Source organism: Narcine bancroftii, chromosome 9, assembly GCF_036971445.1.
Source record: "Narcine bancroftii isolate sNarBan1 chromosome 9, sNarBan1.hap1, whole genome shotgun sequence".
NCBI lineage: Eukaryota > Metazoa > Chordata > Chondrichthyes > Torpediniformes > Narcinidae > Narcine > Narcine bancroftii.
In genome coordinates, this window is record NC_091477.1 from 40997901 (window position 1) to 41018658 (window position 20758).

Here is a 20758-nt window from a genome sequence, read left to right on the forward strand (position 1 = left end):
CAAGACAGAAAAAGCTGAGAAAGAGCTGATTTAAAAAGAACTATTGAGACAGACCAGAGATATTCAACTCCTCACTACATTGCAAGTGATAGATATATTGATATGAACCAAAGGGACGTAATAGGGCACTGAGGAGTGTGGAGGAGCAAAGTAATCCGGAAATACAGTTATATTGTTCTCTAAAGCTAGCAACTGGGTTGTAAAGAAAGCTTTTGGCATCTTAGCTTTTATAAATCAAAGTATTCAGTGTAAGAGTTGGGATGTTATGTTGAAGTTGTTTAAGACATTGGTGAGGTTAAATTTGGAAAATTGTATGCAGTTTTGATTGCCTAACTACAAGAAGGATATCAATAAGATTGAAAGAGAGCAGAGAAGATTTACTAGGATATTGCTGGGTCTTCAGGAGTTCAGTGACAGGGTAAGATTAAACAGGTTAGGAGTTTATTCCTTGGAGAAGAATGAGTAGAGATTTGATAGAGGTTTAAAAGATTATGGGAAGTGTAGACAGAATGGATGCGACTTGGCTTTTTCCATTTAGATGGGGGGAGATAAATACGAGAGGCCATAGTTTTAAGCTGAAAGGGGAAAGGTTTAGGGGGTACATTAAGGGAAAGTTCTTCACTCGGAGAGTGATGGGAGTGTGGAATGACCTTCATTCCATCTGATGATGTGAATGTGGGCTCAATCTTGTGTTTTAAGAATAAATTGGATAAATACATGGATGGGAGAGGTCTGGAGGGTTATGGAATTGGGAGCAAGTCAGTGGGACCAGCGAAATGATGGTCAGCACAGGCTAGAAGAGCTGAATAGCCTGTTTTTCTGTATTGTAGTGTTCTATGGTTTATTAGTTGCTGCCAAAGGGATAGAAATTCATTTTGGTTGGTATTTATACAGGTTGAAATTGCCTCCTGATATTTGGATCCATTGGAATCAATGAACTCAACTGTGTATGAGGTTAATGCATCTGCCAGTAGATATTTGTGCATTAGTGTTGGTATTCCCAACCAAACATTAATAACTTTATCATGTTTACCACTCAGAAAGAATTTTTAAGATATGGCCAGCATGTTGGAAACAAGCTGCTTTAGCCCTTAAAGGAACTTTCCCTTTGACACCAGCAAAATAAATAGTTGTTGTCATGGATGTTGCAAGAGAAAAAATAGAGACCTCCCAGATTTACTCAGATACTGAAATGCATGCCAAGAGAGTGGTTCTGCATGGCAGAGGTAGCAGAAAACCCATAAAGAACCTGGCAGAAGGTAGCTTATCTCCTTCAAAACTGAAGATCTCCAGCCGTTGGAGAAATTTTGCAAATATTTTCATAATTCAACATATAAGCTTTGCCCTTTCACACTGAACAAATTCATACATGCTTCCTCCATGAAAGAAGGGGTGCAAATTGCTCTCCTGTATGAGAAGGACATTACACATGTGACCAGATCTCCTGTTGGAACAGAAATATGGGTTGCATAGGGGCTTCATTCTTCCACTGGAGCAGAAAGATGAGCACCTCGTTATCTTCTAAGGTCCCACACCCACTTGTTCTTTCACACTCTTTAGATTCTGAAATGAACTGAATCCAAGAAGAATGGAAACAGAAGGGATTCCAGATTGATTAGCCATCTCAGATTTCAAATTGAAATTTATGTATGGTTCAGTGGTCTGTTCCCAGCTGATCAGTGCACTGTCCCTGGCAAGTTACCTCATGTGATGGATTAGAACCTTCAGGTTCCTCAAAGGAACAACCATTCACTTTCATCCAGTACCTTTCCGGGCCACACACTTTAGCCTTCTCAGGCTGTACGTTCAATTTTCTGAGGGCAAGAGTCGAGGCTGTTCAGAGAGAAAGAGATGGCTACAGTGCAGCCACAGAAGGTCAAGATGATATTGGGCTAGGCTATTAATGCTCACCTTCATGCGGGGTCAAAAGATAACAGTAATATTTAATCTGAATAAACAATGTAATCAATTGATATATTCCACATTGTCACTTTATAATATTTACCTGATAACACAAGTGGCATTTAACTTCTTTTCCATATAGGATCCCCAAAATCTTTCATTGTGTTGGCTTTGCTGCACATCTCATGATGCTTCATTTAATGAGATACCTCAAGGAAGACAGTGCAGGCAATTGATTCCAAGATAAATTGGAGCGTGGATGATGATTGAGGTGCTCACGTGGTTGTGGAATAATTTTTCTTTCGAAGTCCACTTGCCCTGGTCCCACTGTTATTCATGATATTCAGGCTCCTGATCACTTGGCTGGGTTTTTCAACATTATTGTTGGCCAGATTACAAAGATTGTGGATAATGATTACAGTATCTTTTTGTCTGATGGGTGTACTCCAGTGTAAAATTCAATTTTTAGTAGGCCAATGGCGTTCTTCAACATTGACTTGCTAATGCTATAGCTGTTATAATGATGCTCAGATGGAGCATGGGAGTGGGCACCAGTATCATAAAGTAATGGGTACCTTTGTCCTTCAAGACCAATCTCTCAGGGCATTGCTGTCCACTAAAGATGTCACGTTATGCAGACTTCAGAAGAAAAAATGTCCCTGTGCTAAATATCATATTTCCTGGGAGTTGAAGAAAAATTTTGCTGTTGTGATCAACGACAACTTGGATATTGAAGGAATAGAATGAGATTTGTACAACTAAATTGTTGCAAAATCCATTTGATTCAATGTTCTTAAAGGGATAAGTTTTGTCATAGTTGCCCAGTTTGGCTGAGATTGGTTCCTTCTTAATTGGTCAATGAATAGTTCTAACTGTCTAATTGGTTGTGTCATAACTACCACATTAAAATTAAAAAAAAAACACAAATCTGCCCACAGACATACAACTTGATTTAAACACCAAATACAAACAAGTCAAATCACATTTATTTATTGTTCATATCATAAACCTTGCAATGTACAGTGAAAGATATGGTTACTCTCAGCCCAGCCTTAAATAGTTCTCCTTGCGAAGATCTGCAGATTGGTGTGAATATTGGGAGAGTTAGTCCAGTGAGCAACGACACGGTCATACTCACAGAGCCATACCTTACAATGTGCCAGACTTCCCCATCAGAATCCCTAACTGTGACCCATGGCACCAGTAGGTCAGACTCATCAGAAATGGAGGCACAGCAGAATACAGGTGGGAGAAAGCATCTGAAAGAAAGAAAGCCTCCAGATTACCACCTACCTTTTTCCCTCAGCCAATGAATCAGTGTCCCCCATGTTGAAAAAAACTTGTAAGAAAGGAATAAGTGCAACCTTCAGGTGGGAGGTGTGATGTTAAAAAAGTCACCAAAATTGACTTCACTTGTGGCAGAGAGCAACTGCCCACTGAGTAGTGTTTCACTGCTATTATAACACAATCCTGGTGAAGGATCTTCAACCAGAAGATTTGGTTTCCAAAAATGTTAACATGACCTAATGTTTCTAGCATGTACTATTTTTGTTCAAGTATTCCAGCATTTTCAATTTAAAAAAATGTTATGATAAAGACCCCTCTTTGTTTGGACAGCTACAATTTGTAATTTCAGAACTACATCACAGCCTGTGTGCATCAATATGTTGGAAGTTTAATCCAGCATTAGATTAGAAGGAGATATAGTGAGCTAAATGATCTGTTCCTGTGCTCTATTGCTCTAGGCAAATAATTTGAAGGCTGATTCTTGTTCATATACCTAAAATTTGATTTATAGATAGCTGGCCATTTGGTTAAATTGAGTCACTGGAAAACTTTGGAAATCACTGGTTAATGGGAGCGCAAGTGAGAGTCGCACAATCTATAATCAAACACACAAGTACAAAAGCACTGAAATTATTATTTGCTGCAGCCACTCAGGAATGCAAGATACACTAACTATTTTATAGCTATCATCACAGCTGCAAGTCTGAAAACTTGTGCTCCAGAATAAACTGTGAAGTTGTTGTAATTATAATACTGGCATCAACCCAACTATGTGGAAAAGTTCTCTGGTATGATCCTTCCACAAAAAAGGACAATTCCATTCCAGTTAATTACTGCACAATTACTCTTTTTTGGAAGGAGACATCAACAATCTTATCAAGTAACACTTGCAACAAGCTGCACACCACTTCCCAATAATGGATTCATCAGAACCATCCAACTCTAAACCACATCTCTTGAACAAATCAGAGAGGAGGTGAAAATTAATCAAGGAACACAACACCATACAACCTTTTAAGATTGCTCCACCAGTCAATATGGTCATGGCAGGTCTGCCCTGACCTCTTCTGTACCTTTGCCCATGATCCTCAATACCCTGATCTTTCAAAAAAGTACACACTTGAAGTCCGTGGACACCCATCAGTGAACACTGCAGTGGATGGAGTCACTTAGCACACAAAAGATGATTGTGAATGTTGGAGCTACAAATGCTATCTCCAGGGCACCATTGCTGTGCTTTCTCAGGCTAAACTCCTAAGCCTAATCAGCTCACTTGCTTCAAGGACTTCCTTTAATCAAAAGTTCACAGATGATTGTACAACGCTCAACTCAAAACTCCACAGAAGATGAAATGATCCTTATTTGGGTGCTGCAAAACTTAAAAGCATTTAGACAGAGCCTGATAATTATCAAGTAACAGTCACACCTCAAAAGTACCAGGAAATTACCAGCTCCAAAAAGAGTTCAATGCACAACTCATCATCAGAATCCTTGGGTTACCACTAACAGAAGCTCAATGTGGCCAGCCACATAAATATTGTTTCTCCAAAACTAAATCAGAAGTTGTTTGTGTTACCTATAATACACAAGTCAAGACCATGATGAATATTCTCCACTTGGCTGGGTGAGCACTGCTTTGCCAATACTGAAGAAGCAAAACATCCGAGAGCAAGCACATGGGAAGATTAGCATCTTCTCCAAGTCAAACATGATCACAACTTTAAAATACATCTTTGGTTCCTTCATTGTGAGAGGAATATCCTGGAATTCCCTCTAGTTGGAGTAATCTCATTAGAATGGAAGCAGTAGTTGAAATCAGATTGGGTTGGAATCCTTGTTATTATTAGAGTTCCTGTAGATTTTGCAGCATGATGAATGTGTAAATGACCATTCAACCTTGGCAAAAATTGTAATAAAATTAGAATGAATCTTCAAAAGATAGCTGGTGACTATTTAGATTGGCATTCTATAATTATTGATGAAGGAAGGGAAGTCACTTCTTAACTACTCATCCTTTGTGCCATGCACTATCTTTGGCGAAGAACACTCATCACAATTTATAGCTCTTGTCATTGCTTGCTGTGGTCTTTGGATAAATTTATTAGAGATTGACCAAAATCAGAAATACAGATTGGATCAGCCCCTTACTCCCCATGTGTAGCTCAACTGTTCTCTTGCAGCACTGTTTCCTTTAGAGATTTCATGCCATCAGAATTTTGGACTATTGCGTATTTTTCATTGTAATATAATCCTGCTTTACAAAAAACAAAATATCTGTCATGTCATGAGTAATGCACGCTGATTTTATTTTAAGTTAAAAGCAAATTATTTTAAATGCAGGCAAATAAATTTGTATGGCATTTCATATCTAAAGTATATGATCATTCTGCTTTTGATATATTATATCTGAAATAGATAAACAACCCTGTGCTCTTTACAATAATGTTATTGAGAGATTATAATTTTATTTTCATTAAAAGCAAATGTGTCAGTGATATACAGCTTTATTTCTCCTGACAAATTTTACACTTCCAAAAGGTAAATGTGGGAAGCAGGATGACTGGAATTCTATCAAATATGGAGGCGGCATGGTTGGCATAGAGGTTAGCACAATGGTGTTGCAGCACTAGCGATCGAGACCTGGGTTTGAATCCCATGCTCTTTGTAAGGAGTTTGTACGTTCTCCCTGTGTCTGTGGGGTTTTTCCCCAGGGGCTCCAGTTTCCTTCCATCATTTTAAATGTACTGGGGTTGTAGGTTAATTGCATGTAAATTGGGTGGCACGGAGCTGTAGTGGCTTATTACTGTGCTGGAAGTCTAATTTTAAAATTAGACATTACCTGCCTCGACTCTGTTAAATGCATAAGACAATTAGAGTTAACAAGGAAAAATTAAACTGATGCCAATCTTAATTGCTAAATATCTCACTCTTGGTTGGTTTCCTCATTTTAGTAATTTCCTTGAAAATGTGAAATTCTGTTCAGTGTAAGGTTTAATACAGAATAATTCATCCAGAAAGATTTACACTGGATATTACAAATGGCAAGTGTTTTTGTTTCACTGATGGGCAAGTCTTCTTTAAAAACAATCTGGAACTGAACTGAAAAATATTTTTTCCTGTAGACTAGATGCTGCTTCTCTTTAGGAATGGCACCCACAATGGAATTAAGTTTCCAGGATCCATTGGCACACGTGATTGAAAATGGTTTTTGGAAACAATCATCTTGTCACTTGGACATTTCTGAAAATTTTCTTAGTTTGGCATGTGGTAGGAAAAGGGATAGTCAATAGAACTGAGTGTAAGCTCTCATCAATAGTAACATAATGATAAAATGATCTGTATTTGGTGATTGTGAAATAAATATTGATTATGACATCCAGGACCACTTTTCTAGAATAACATCAGTGCCCTCTAAACTTGATCTACTCATCTTCCTGCATTATTATTTTAGCAGCACTTCCTTTTAGAGTAATTTAGAGTTCAAATTGGAATGACCATCCGGTAAGGTGGAATGGTACAACAGCAGCAAGAGCTTATACCTGAGAATCCCACTTACTATTTGCATTATGCAGCAAAGACCTTTGTATTTCTTTTAAGCTTTTTGATGAATAAACTATTTAAACAATGAAAAACACTGAAAAATGTAAAATATATAGACTTAAAAACTCCCTTAAAATAAAGAAAACCATTAAGGTCAGGCAAAAATTAAGACACATTCATTCTCATCTTTTCAATCAATGTCATGTTGGATCAAAGTGCATCAAGTTCAATTCTGGGTTCAACAGTGGAGCAGAAGGTTAGATGCAGCAGCATACATTCTGACCTCCACATTGCAACGTACAGGCATAGTTGAAACAGAATATCAGACACATGAGAAGGTAGGTCATTGCTGGCAGTTTATTGCACCACTGGAAATAGCATATTTCAAGAACTATGCCTTTATAAAGTCTCATAAACCAATCTTAAACCTCCCCTTTAATATTTCTGATATTGAACTTTGTATACAACTTCTTCTCCTTGTCCTCATTTAAATAAATCTTTCCAGGAGGAATGCAATTTAAATGAAAGCTAATGTTCAAACATTTTACTGGTCATGAGCATCAAACACATCTACATTGCCCAGCAGCAATTGTAGTCCTCTTTGCACATTCAGCTCCAGTGGCTTCAATGTATATGGATTTATACGACTGGCAGTCAATATTCAGAGCCACATTTAGTACTGTTGGCCGAAAGCAAATTCCTGTCTTCTTGATGATGAATGTTATTAATCTTGGTCTTGTTTGGACTATTTTTTTAAAAAAGCACATTACAAGAGCAGTGGCATATAATGTTCAAGAAGCAGAGTTAACCGTTCATAAAGTGTTTCCAGCAGTACACCTAAACTATTTTCTCTCGCTATCATTTTCAATTTTCTTCAAAGGCCAATATCTGGTGTTTAAGAATATGTACTCTACAGTCAGTGCTGATCTTTCACCAGGATATCAGAGTTTCTCCTGAAGGGCGAGTGTTGAATTTTATAGTTCAGAACTGCAGATGTCACCCTTGTGGTATTGCTGTATATAATCCTGCAGTTATATTTTTTTGAAAATTAATTGCATCTGTTTTGTAATGTACTTCAGTGGCATGTTTGTCTCAATTGCACTATAAATCTACTTTCAGCATAAACAATTCAGAGGGCAATGACAATTTAAATTTGAGATGTTATTCTCACTTCCATGTAATCTGCTGTTAAGACCGTAAGATGTAGGAGCAGAAGTAGACGCATGGAGTCTGTTCCACCATTCTCCCACTCAGTCCCACCCCCCTGCCTTCTCCCCATAACCTTTGATACCTGAATTATTCAGATACCTGTTAATCACTGTCTTAAATACACCCAAAGACTTGGCTTCAACAGCTGCCCGTGGTAGCAAATTCCACAGATTCACCTCTCTCTGGGTAAATAAACTCCTCTGCATCTCTTTTAAATGGATGTCCATCAATCCTGACATTGTGCTCTTTTGTCCTCGACTCCCTCCCATGGGAAATAACTTTGCCATATCTACTCTATACAAGCCCTTCAGCATTCAAAATGCTTCTATGAGGTCCCTACCCCCCTCATTCTTCTGAACTCCAAGTCCAACAAACGTTCCTCATATGCTAATCCCTTCATTCCAGGAATCATTCTTATGAATTGTCTCTGAACGTTCTCCAATGCCAGCACATCTTTTCTTAAATAAGGAGCTCTAAACCGTACCCAATGTGGTAAACCACTGTTGTATATAATTGTCTGGTCAGGCACAGCAATTGGCCCCCACAGGGGGGCCTGTATAAAGGTGACTGTTCTACAGCTCAGTAGCCGCAAAGCATCTGATCAGAGGTCAATACGGAGGGAGATTAAAACTGATGAGAAGATCACTGAGGTCTCCCTTCCTTCTATCAATTATATCTACAAAGAGCAGTGTTTAAAGCAGGCTCAGAGAATCATTGAGGACTTTTACCATGCAGCCCATAGTGTCTGTGAGACACTACCTTTAAGGAAGAGATACGGGAGGATAAAAACCAGACTACCAGCCTGGGAAATAGCTTCTAGCGGTGAGATTGTTGAACAATTCTAGAATCCTGTAAATTATTGTTATATATATTTATTTTGGATCACTATATACGATATATATCTCATTTGTGTGTTGGCTGTACTATGTGTCTGTGTGTGCACACTACGGTTCAGAAATGCATCAGGTTGTGTGTGTATAATCAGATGACAATAAACATGAATGTACTCTGTCACTTCAGTTATGAAAGAAAATTAAACAGCACAGTATAAGAATGTTAAAACAGCTTTAATATAAATTATTGGATTAATGTTGGCTATGAAGTTGACTCAGCTCCTTTGTGCCTTCTGAGACAGTGCCATGGGATCCTTTATGTGCACCTGACTGCATCCAAGGCCTTGTTTATTTTCTAATCCAAATGAGGTCCTATTCCCTCATATTCTGCTGAAACAGATGGATTGTGTGTTTGGGATATAGCCAGACCTTGTTTGCTCATGGCATGACACAATGGTAGATCCTTGGTTCCACTCCACACCCCACTCCACTCACTCATTATATATTCCCCTCAGCATAAACAGCAAGAAATGGACAGAACTAAGTAACCTCACAACAAACATATCAGATCAAATCTCCAGAGTCCATCCACCACCAAACTGGCTGCTTCAAGATAGTCCTTCCATCAACCTAAATATTCAATCCCAGCACCACCAGCCCAATGCAATGGCTGCAATGTGCAGAGTGTGGTGAATGTCTACAGAATTAACTGTAGTTACGCACCTGGGCTACTCCAAGAACACTTCCCAAGCAATACCCTCTACCACTAGGGTGCAAGGACACAAGGTACTGTACTGAAGAATACCAGCACCTGTGTACCCCCTCCAAGTCACAATTTACTGGCTTCTAAATGTATTGCCATTATTTCATCACTGAGTTTAAATTCTTCCCCACAGCACCGATAGAGTACATTCTCCAAAAAAATGATAATGGTTTAAGGAGGGGGCTCACCGCCAACTTCAAGGGCAATAAATGCTAACTGCCTTTGACATCATGATTACTTAAAAAATTTAATAAATAAAAATATTTTCTGGTTTTCAAAATCAAATTCTTGTAGCTATGTTCAATCCTACACTGCTTCACTATTACTTTCAATTGCCACATCATGGGAACTATGCTTTCTTTATGTCAAGCTCTCGAATGGCAAGTTTGGTTTAGCAAAGAAAGAGCAGGATGTTTGGAATGGAGGGCTTTCCACTAGGTGACATGCAATGGTGTTAATTATTAATGATGTATTCACATTTTCTTCATTTCCAATTTTTATTTTAAGGTTTCTTAATCGTCATGAACATACACAAAATTTGTTTATCCTGAGAGGCACCTCTCGTCCAGCACACTGTAGAGCTCGTCGAAAGAATCAAAGACTTGTTGATCCAAACCAAGGCTTTTATTAGCAAAAGACAGGAGTTCTTCACAGGTGGCCGACCAGTCCGGAATGATCCGACCTGGCTGGGGACACAACCCTTTAAGGCCCAGACAGTAGGCGTGGCTTAGCTCTCAGCCAATCGCTGTAAGCACAGTCTAGATACTGTAACTATATACACTACATACATTGGTGATAGATCTGTACTATCACACACACCTATCAAGAGAAACAAAAGAGAATCCCCCTCAGAGGCCATATCCACAGATCCCACCACCTCCAGAGTCACTGCTGTCTACGTTCCCATAATGTCAGTAGCTGCACGACCTCCCATCTGTTCCAGTAGTGAACCCATCTAAGCTTGGGTCACCCTACTCAGCCCCTCCTTCTAAACTCCCCCCCCCGCCCAACATAAGTTAGAAGATGTCGGCACCAGAGGCCCTTCAGCACTTCACATTTCCCAGTCCCGATACTTTGTTCCCAAAACCAGTCTCAAGTGGTCCAAAGCAGGTGCTCGGCCTTCACTCTTAACTGTGCTATATCCTTCTTAAGTACAATTCAAATGATCGCTAATAACCATAAAAATAACTCACACGAGTAATTGTTTCTATTAATAGTGATATAGGAAAAGCAACAGGAGACTTTTTAACTGTGGAACAGATGGTGAATCCATTTTGACTTGGCATCTGCAATCATGCAATCATACACACACAGGACACTGAGTGACAATTAGATATTCTACCTTGACCCTTAAACCATAGGCATTCAGGTCAACAGCAGCATCACCTCATCTCCCTCAAACTGGAGAACTTCTGATTTTGATGATGTCCTTCATAAAGCTCAATTGATGCCTTTTACACACTCAGCGATCGCACATGTTCTGTCATTTTGGCAGGAAGGAGGCATCTCATCATTCAGAAAAATCACATTTCTGTTTCATGCAGAAAATCAAAGTTAATAACATGGCATCTTTCATATATTCAAGGTATCCCAAAGCATTTTACAACCATTGTTTCAACATGGGTAACATGCAAGAAAAAGCATATGTCACAGATATAAAATAGATTTATATTTTAAGTACTTGATCCTGCAAAATCTTGCAAGCAGATATCTTGCCAACTTTAACTTGAACAAGTTGGCAAACTTAAATCTGATTTTTCTGATTTATATTGAAATACAGTACTTTAATATAATGTACCAGAAGCTTAAGAGCTTAAATCTCTATCTTATAGGAAGGCAGGCAAAACAAAAAAGGCACCAAATTATAAAAACAGTAGATTAATGTTGCTAGCAAAAATTGTAAAATATGAAATGTTGGCAGGTGTAAAATGGATGTGGAATTGAAGAGGAATTTACTGTCACAATGCAATGAATTACAGTAATAAAAATCAATGAACATTTAATTTTTATTTCTCTTTGAAGTTACAAAAACATACATTATATCTGAAAGCCTGGAAAATATGCAGTTGAAATCCTTTTAAAATTAAATATTTATATTACCAGTAAGAAATCTAATAATAATGTAGAATCTTTTAATAACACACTATCTCACTTCCATCACTGGGAAATACTTGACATCAATGCTTCATGTAATGTCAATTTCAAGAGCAAAGATTTGCTTTCCCAATATTTAAGTAATAACCATTGTTTCATCAAAAAAAATGTCAGAAGCTATGGCTTTCTACACAATTTTATGTGTCAATCAATTTGATTAAAATATCTGTCCAATAATTACTATTATTTTAGTCTTAACAAAATTGCAGCTTATAAACAAAGGTATATCGCAATTTTTCAAGTAGACATTAAAGAATGAAATTTTGTTGAAACTTCAAATGGGTGGGATATATTAGTTGGCGTGAGTAAGTTGGGCCAAATGGGCTGTTTCCCAAGACAAACAAATTTTTCTTCATGTATTGAAGTACCCTCTAAAAGCTCACTTTAAAATGGATAAGTGATATTTAATACCAAGCTTCATAAGAATTTGTTAGGGGAGATCATTTAAGTCTAGGGCATGAATGGCATCACAAAGAAGAGAAGTGAAAAGATTGAGGGGAACATTTACAATTGAACTCCACCAAATGGTGAAATGATTAAAGTTGGAGTTGTTCAAGAGGCCAAGATGTGAAAAGTTCAGATATCTCAGTAGATCAACAATAAGAAAATGGTGGCACTGCCGGAGCTGATGTCATGGCAGTGCTGCCACTGGTGTAGACCCATGGGAAGCAGGGGAACAGAGTCATAGCAATCCCACATGGGATCCAACCACCCAGAATGACTGCCGTCAGCTTTGTACAGACTTCAAAAGACCCATTAAAGGAACCAACAGGGGTTTATTTTAAAATTCTGCAACCGTAGGGTTCAGGGTCAAGATGGCGGCGCCTAAGATTGGCAGTAGCCACAAAGAGTTGCAGAATCCAGGGAAGCAGAAAATGGTGGTCACCATCCTCTCTTCTTTTGAGATGGAGAAGCTGAGAAGATGACCCACAGGATGGTGACCACGGCAGCAGAACAGTGAGGATATCTGAGGCTGAATAACACACAGATAGCAGGCTGTTCCTGGTCACGCTACTGACAGACAACAGCATCGCCAGATCCAGCTCCAACAGTGCCATCAAGTTTGCAGATGGCACAAAAGTATTGGCCTCATCAGCAACAACAATGAGTCACCCTACAGAGAGGAGGTGGAAAATCTCATGAAATTGTTCAAGAGTAACAACCTGAGTCTCAACGTGGACAAGACAAAGGAGATGATTGTGGACTTAAGGAGGACCAAGAACAACCACCGTCTATTACACATCAATAATTCTGTAGAAGAGAGAGTGGAGAGCTCCAGGTTAGTTGGATTTCACTTAACTAGTGACCTATTGTGGTCATTCAACATCTCCCCATTTGTCAGAAGCTGAAGCAGATAAGGCTACTGACCAACATTATGTCAACCTTCTATAAAAGCTTTATTGAGAGCGTCCTGCCAGCTGTATCACAGTACAACATGATTGCTGCAGAGAAATAGATCAATCCACAGGACCATAAGGGTGGCAGAGAGAATCAATGGAGTCTCCCTACTCCCTGCACCCCCCCATCAAGATGATCTACGGAGATCATTATCTGAAGAAGGCACACAAAAACATTGAGGACCCCTTCCACCCTTTATACAGCATCTTTCAGCTGCTTCTAATGGGGAAGAGATACATGACTAACAGAACCAGCACCACCAGGCTGAGGCACAGCTTCCTTCCATAGGCAATGAGAATTCTGAATGACCGAACGAAGTGCTCACACTAACTATGCGAGAGTCTCATAGGTACAAAACAATTATTATTTATTTATTTGTGTAGCTTAAATTCTTGTCATGATATGTATTCTTTGTCTTATGTACGTAATGATGTTTGTGTGCCTGCATGTTTTGCACCGAGTACCTAAGAACGCTGTTTTGTTGAGTTGCACTTGTACAATCAGATGACAATAAACTTGACCTGAATTTTTGGTGACTCAAGGTGAAGAACCAATGTAGGCTGTGAGCTACTGGTGAATGGGGTTAAAGGGCTTGCATCAGGCTGCAAACTGCTTGAGACTGGCTCAATGCTAGCTGAAGGGGTACTGGGTATCGAAAACGAGATGCAAGAAGGTGGCCAAGAGTGTTGGAGGCTTCCTAATTGTGTCAGAGGTGTGCATCTGGAGCTCAGGTTGCTGTTGGTGGACTGGAGATGTGTGACTGCAGAGGCTGCTGGAACACTGGAAGTGAAGCCATGGACATTCAGTGCTTCTGGGGAAATTCTCTTTTGCTTTCTTTCTCTGGCTGTAAGAGGCACTAGGTAATTTCTGCTGATAGCAAATCGTAGACTAAAGGAAATTTTACATAATATCATATTTTCTGTTTTATTACATGACATTAAAATCTAAAATCTGGAATCTTGAGATATTGCTGTGCCCCCGCTTGCTTGTCCTCTCATACTTTCTCCATAAGCAACTATGTAAAATAATTTTGAAGTAATCAACTGAGAAACAGTTCCAATGAGCTTGTCTTCATAACAGCATCCCATAGCTCATCAACAATTTCTATGCTTCAAATTCCCGTACATAGTTCATTGATACGAAAAGTCTCACTTTTTTCTGAAATCCATAGTTGTCTTCCTCCTCACTTTCCTTGTGATCTCTCTGAGTCTGGATAATATTCAAGTTCAAATTTATTTGTCATCCAATTGTACAAGTTCAGCCCAATGAAAAGTTGTTATCTGGTCCATGGTGCAGAACACTTCAAGACACGTGTGCAGACATAACACCCTTACAGACAAATGATGCAGATAAAGAGTGCATATGTACATTTATTAAGTTGTTTTAGCAGTCATTCAGCAGTCTCGCAGCTCATGGGAAGAACCTTGGCCTGATGGTTCTGGCTTCAATACTTCTGTATCTTTTTCCCAATGAGAGTAGCTGGAAGATGCTGTCTACGGGGTTGTAGGGGGTTCTCTCTCATTTTGAGAGCCCTCTTTAAACAACCATCCAAGTAAATCACATCAATTATTGGGGGAAGGAGACCCCAATGATCCTCTCTGCCACTTTTATGGTCCTATGAATTGACTTCTGATCCATTGCTCTACAGCAACTGTACCACACTGTGATGCACCGGTCAGGATGCTCTTGATAGAGTTCCTCTAGAAAGTTGACAGGATGGTGGCCGGTATCCTTGTCCACCTTAGCCTTCTCAGGAAGTGTAGTCAGTTGCATCTTCCTGACAAGTGAGGAGATATTGTGTGTCCAGGATAAAGTCCTAGGATCTTGGAAGTCTCCACTACCGAGCTATTAATGTGTAGTGGAGGGTGATCATCCTGGGTCCTCCTGAAGTCCACAATCATCTCCTTTGTCTTGTCCATGTTGGGACTCAAGTTGTTACATTTCACATGATTTTCCACATTTTCCTTGTATTGCAACTCATTGCTGGTCAACTACTGTTGTATCATCTTCAAACTTGATGACTCTGTTGGAGCTGGATCTGCTGATGCAGTCGTGGGTCAGTAGTGTGAACAGGAGCGGGCTGAGCGCACAGCCCTGAGGGGCACCAGTGCTCAGTGTAATCGTGCTCAATGTTCTGCTGCCAATCTGGTCAGATGGCAATTTTTCTGTTAGGAACCCCAGAATCCAGTTACAAAGAGGGGTGTTGAGTACTACCAAGTTCAAGCACATGATAATGAAATAGATGTAAGTTGTTTTATGTGGAAATAATTTGTATCATTACATAGCTTTTGACAAAAATCATTGTACTTTTGGAATACCTTTATTTAAAGAACATGAAAAAAAGAAATGAATATTTGTATATGAAAACATTCTAAAATGGTACTCTGCAAAACACACATACTAATTTCTTTGACACATTACACAGACTGTTTAAAGCAGCAATCCTCAATTTCAGCTGTGGAAATTGTTAGAGAGCTACATTTTGAAGACATGGCAATGGGAACCCTACTTCTCAAAGTAATGCTTGCATAGCTGTACGGCAGAAAAAAAGAGAAAATGTTTGTTCCTCATTCAAAATAAAATAGAAGGCCTAACCTAAAAAACAAAAACAAATTCCACCACAGGCGATTTCATCAGTGTCTGTTCTAATGATCTTGCTCGATTGAGATACATCATCCTTGGTTGTTGTAAATGCACGCCTTTCTCTTCTTTCCAGGTCTGCATTTTAACATGCAGCCCTCTCTCACTTACACACATGAAAAATACAATGTGGTAGCAATGGCAACATGTTGTAGCCAGATGTACACTACTCACAATTAATTATGTGACTGAAATGTCAATGCCTGCTGAGTTGCTTTTAGGCACTGATCAAATGTAACCATCAATTTTAACTGCAAGTCCATTTATAGTGCTTAAGCAGGTGTCACATAGTTGAATTTCTTGGCAAAATGCATAATTATTTCCTGAGATCACTATACATATGAAGTCATTGCAATTATCCAATAAGTTCTTGTGAAGTTGCTAACAAACTGAGATCCAGAAGGAAGCTTACAGAAGTTCAAGTTCAAGTTTATTTATCAACCCAATTGTACAAGTACAATCTGCCAAAACAGCAATCTCTGGTCCTCTCTGCAACACACTGCAAACACACGTATAAACATAACACACATACAGACAAAGGATACATATGCAAAAATAATCTTATATACAAATATTAAAATAAATAAATATTAAGATAAATAAATAGTTGAGTTATCGAGGGTTTGTATGAGCAGTTCATCAGTTGTTCAGCAGGTCTCATTGTCCATGGGAAGAAGCTGTTTCTTTCTCAGACTGGTCATTCTGACTGATACTCCTGCATCTCTTTCCCAACAGGAGTAGCTGAAAAATGCTGTGTGCAGGATGGTAGAGTTCCTCATTGATTTTGCATGCCATCTTTAGACAACAATCCCACTAAATCCCATAGATGGCTATGGGGAGAGGAGTGATCCTCTCTGCCACTCTTGTGGTTTTGTGGATTGATCTCCGATCTGATGCTCTACTGCAGTGGTTCTCAACCTTTTTCTTTCCACTCTCATACCACTTTAAGTATTCCCTATGCAAGTATTCCCTATGCCATAGGTGCTCTGTGATTAGTAAGGAATTGCTTAAGGTGGTATGTGGGTGGAAAGAAAAAGTTTGAAAACCACTGTTTTAATTGTATCTAATTGACTCATTATGTGCGTGGTTTCATAACTCCAAAGGAAATGGGCCAATGACAATTTTTCTCAAGCAAAATATTTCAGTAACAATTAGGTCTAGAGCAGTGATTCTCAGCCTTCCCTTCCCACTCACATACTACCTTAAGCAATCCCTTACTACCGATGCACCTGGTCTGGACACTCTCGATAGGGTTCCTGAAGAAAGTTGACAGGATGGTGGCCAGTAGGTTTGCCCGCCTCAGTCTTCTCAAGAGATGCAGTAGTTTTTTATGCCTTCCTGACAAGTGAGGAGATGTTATATGTCCAGTGTAGGTCATTTCTTAAGTGAACTCCAAGGAACTTCGTGCTCTCTACTCTCTCCACTACCGAGCTATTAATGTGTAATGAAAGCTGGCTGTTCCTGGTCTTTCTGAAGTTCACAACCATCTCCTTCATCTTGTTTACATTGAGTTTCAAGTTGCATTTTCACACCAATTCACAAGGTTTTCCATCTCTTCTCTGTAATGGAACTGATCGTTGTTGCTGATGAGACTTAACTAGAAGATGGACTAACTAGAGACTAACTAAACTAACTAGACTAACTAGAAGATGAGCTCCCAAGGAATTGAAAAAACTATAATGATTGTCATTTTGTTACATCATTACCACACCATCTAATCAATATGGCTAGATTGTTTATTTTTGTTGTTCATTTCAGTGGGCATCAATGAAAATATACAAGAGATATTTAAATCTAATTTTATGAGAAATAAACTGATAAGTGAGAACCCTCAGTACTGTGAACACAACTTCAGATTTAATTGTTCAATTTCCATTCTGTACATGCTTAGTTAAATTAAAATTCAATTGTTGAGTTTTGTACTTAGATTGTAAAATATACACATTAACAAAGTCAAACCTCTCATCAACAACCTACTGCAACTCTCCATTGACCACGCATTTCAATCTGATCAGCCATAAAAAAAATACGGTGACAACAGGGAGTGCATATTCTGCGGCAAATGACTTAGCCATCTACAAAGCACAAGCATGGAGTGCAAGAGAATACTTTTCAAAAATGTTGCTCCAATAGCAATCAAGAAGTTTGACACCATCAACCAAAAGATTGACACATTTCTAAACATTAACAACATTAATCAATATGGCCGTAGTGCTAGTCATCTACAAATGTTCCCAGTCTCCCCCATCTTCCTTCTGACTACCCCATTCTCCTTTTTCTCAAAAGAAAGCAAACATTCAAAACGGATAAAAAGTGAAGAATATGGCAATAGGGAAGAACATTCCCATTCATTCATATTTCATTATTTATTAATGGCATGTTTTTACCTATTCTCCATTGCCACACACCTGGCTGCATGCACAGTGCTTTCAAGGAATGGTTTCTCTGCCACACACCACTCTGGGAAGTCAGGTCCACCATTGCTTTATCCCTCAGTCTTTATAAATTCTGCGCTATAGCACTACCAACTTTCCCACACTGCCCTAACTGAGGAGATAACAGTGAACTGCGTACTTGAAATTCTTCAGTTCATTGGTAAAGATCTTGCTGTTGAGAGCTGCCACAATTTTTAAAGATAACATTTGCTTATACTGACCTCAATAAACCTATTCTTCACTGCACACACATTCTTGTATTGATACTTCACACAATGACTTCCACTGCTACTTCTACTCACTACTTCCTAAGCACATGCCTCAAGGGTCTGGAGGTACAGGACAATTCTTCTTTCTGCACCTTAAGCCCTTTTCACACTTAAAACCAACTAAATTGGCCATTCAGTGTCATGGGATAGTAATGGGGGTTTGGTTTTTCACACATGACCACTCCTAACTGGGACACTGAACGCTTTCACACTTGCAAGGAGCCATCCCCAGGATTAGGACTGTGCTACCTTCTATTGGTGACATCATAACACATCGAGTGATGGTGGACCTGCCCTAAATCCTGATCAATGTATTATGATCTTATATTTGAACAAAATTAATTAATCATGCCAAATTATAACATAATTAAGCTTTATGTACATCACAGTATGAGCCCTTCTGTACCTGTTGTCGTTGTGCTGACCTATATATCCGTTATAAGGGGACTGTGGGAAAGTGTAATAAATAGTAATAGCGGACAGTTTTTAAATAGGGTGGGAAAATTGGTAGCGCTATAGTGCACAATTTATATAGTATGGAAAAGTTGGTCGCACTATCGCATACAATTTATAAATACCATGGGAAAAAGTGATGATGGACCTGCCCTCCCAAAATTCCATGCAGCAGAGAAAGGGCTGTATGCACAGTGCTTTCAAGGAATGGTTTCTCTGCCACACAGCACTCTGGGAAATCAGGTCCACCATTGCTTTTTCCCTCAGTCTTTATAAATTCTGTGCTATACCACTACCAACTTTCCCACACTGTTTAATAATTGACCACTATTGCAACTTATTGCTATTCATTTCCTCTCTCTCCCACTGTGATTTTTCCCACAGCAAAGTTTATACCTTCATTTTAATCTTTTCTTCCTTCATGTTCCTGCACTTATGCAGGGTCATTTCAATCCCATAATGCAATTACCAATTTCACGCATGCATGATTGTAACGCCGATGTCTGCAGTGGAGGCTGACACTGGTGGAGTGGAGGCTGTCAATCCCCAGCATGAGATGACGTCATCTGACACCAGGGTTGAACTGATTTTGCTTTCACACTAGATACTTTAAAGGCCGATTGGTGGTTAATTCCTGGGATCACTTGTAAGAGTGAAAGGGGCTTTAGACAAAATACTTCAATGCATCATTAAAAAAAATCACAGATTGAACAGTCTTAACAAAAACATTTTAAAGAACAACATACTTCCTGAACCAATTTAAGAAGTGATAAACCATCAATAATCACAAAAGACTGGAGTTGTGAAATTATCAGACTTTTATTAAGTATAGACTGGAACAGCCATGAACCTCATGGACTGTTTGAGGCAGAGAGGAATGGGGAGCATGCAAGGGTCTATGAGTTGGATCAGTCTCGGGAGACATGTCCAGCCAACAGTAGCCAATCATAGCCTAAGAATGGTTTACCATAAGAAGCTACAATTTACATCCATTTTAAGAAGCAAAAGATACCTTTAAATCTTGCACATTCATGCAGCTTGTGAATTGCAATGTTAGCTCCAGAAGGAGTCACTGGAAATCAGCATACAGAACAAATTTATCATACTGCCTAAAATATCCAATTTAATGTACCTTCAATTAATGAAAATTTTCTCTTTTACATCCATCTTTAAGTACTTCTAAATAAAATAACAATAATTTTCTTTCCCCATATAAACTTTTTTTCTTGATTCAGAGAATCACATTATCCCTACAAGAAATAAAGTAACATTTGATCCAAATAGTTCAGATTGGGATTTGATCCTGAAAGGACTGGAAAGATTTTGTTCTTCTCATCTCCATTTTATTGCCTGTAGTTAAAATAATGTGGCCTTCACAGTAGGAAATTGAATTAATCTCCAAATGTTCAGTTTATCATGCTCCTGTTGCCAATGTTGAACATAAAGCGACATCTGCTGTACAGACTGCTGACACAATTGTGGAGCTGTCAAATTTCATGAATTTGTCATGAACTTTGAAGTTATCTCTTTAAATTCAGTCAAATTTTTATGTTTTTGCAGAATCTTGCCATTGATAAAACTAAAAATAAGCCAGTCAGCAGTATAGCTAAAAAGATCATAATGTGTGAATTGTTGATAGGCCCCAGTAAAGATAAAGGAGACTACAAAATTGCAAAAGTAAACGCAAAAGTCTACCTGACACAATGATTTAAATTCAAAATACGACGCTGGAGAAACTTAGCAGGTCAAACAGTGTGCTTTATAGAGCAAAGATAAAGATACATAACCAGCTTTTCGGGCTTGAGCCCTTCATCAAGGTATGATATTACAACAATATTCCAAAAAGTATTCCATTGCATATCAAAATTTGTGAAA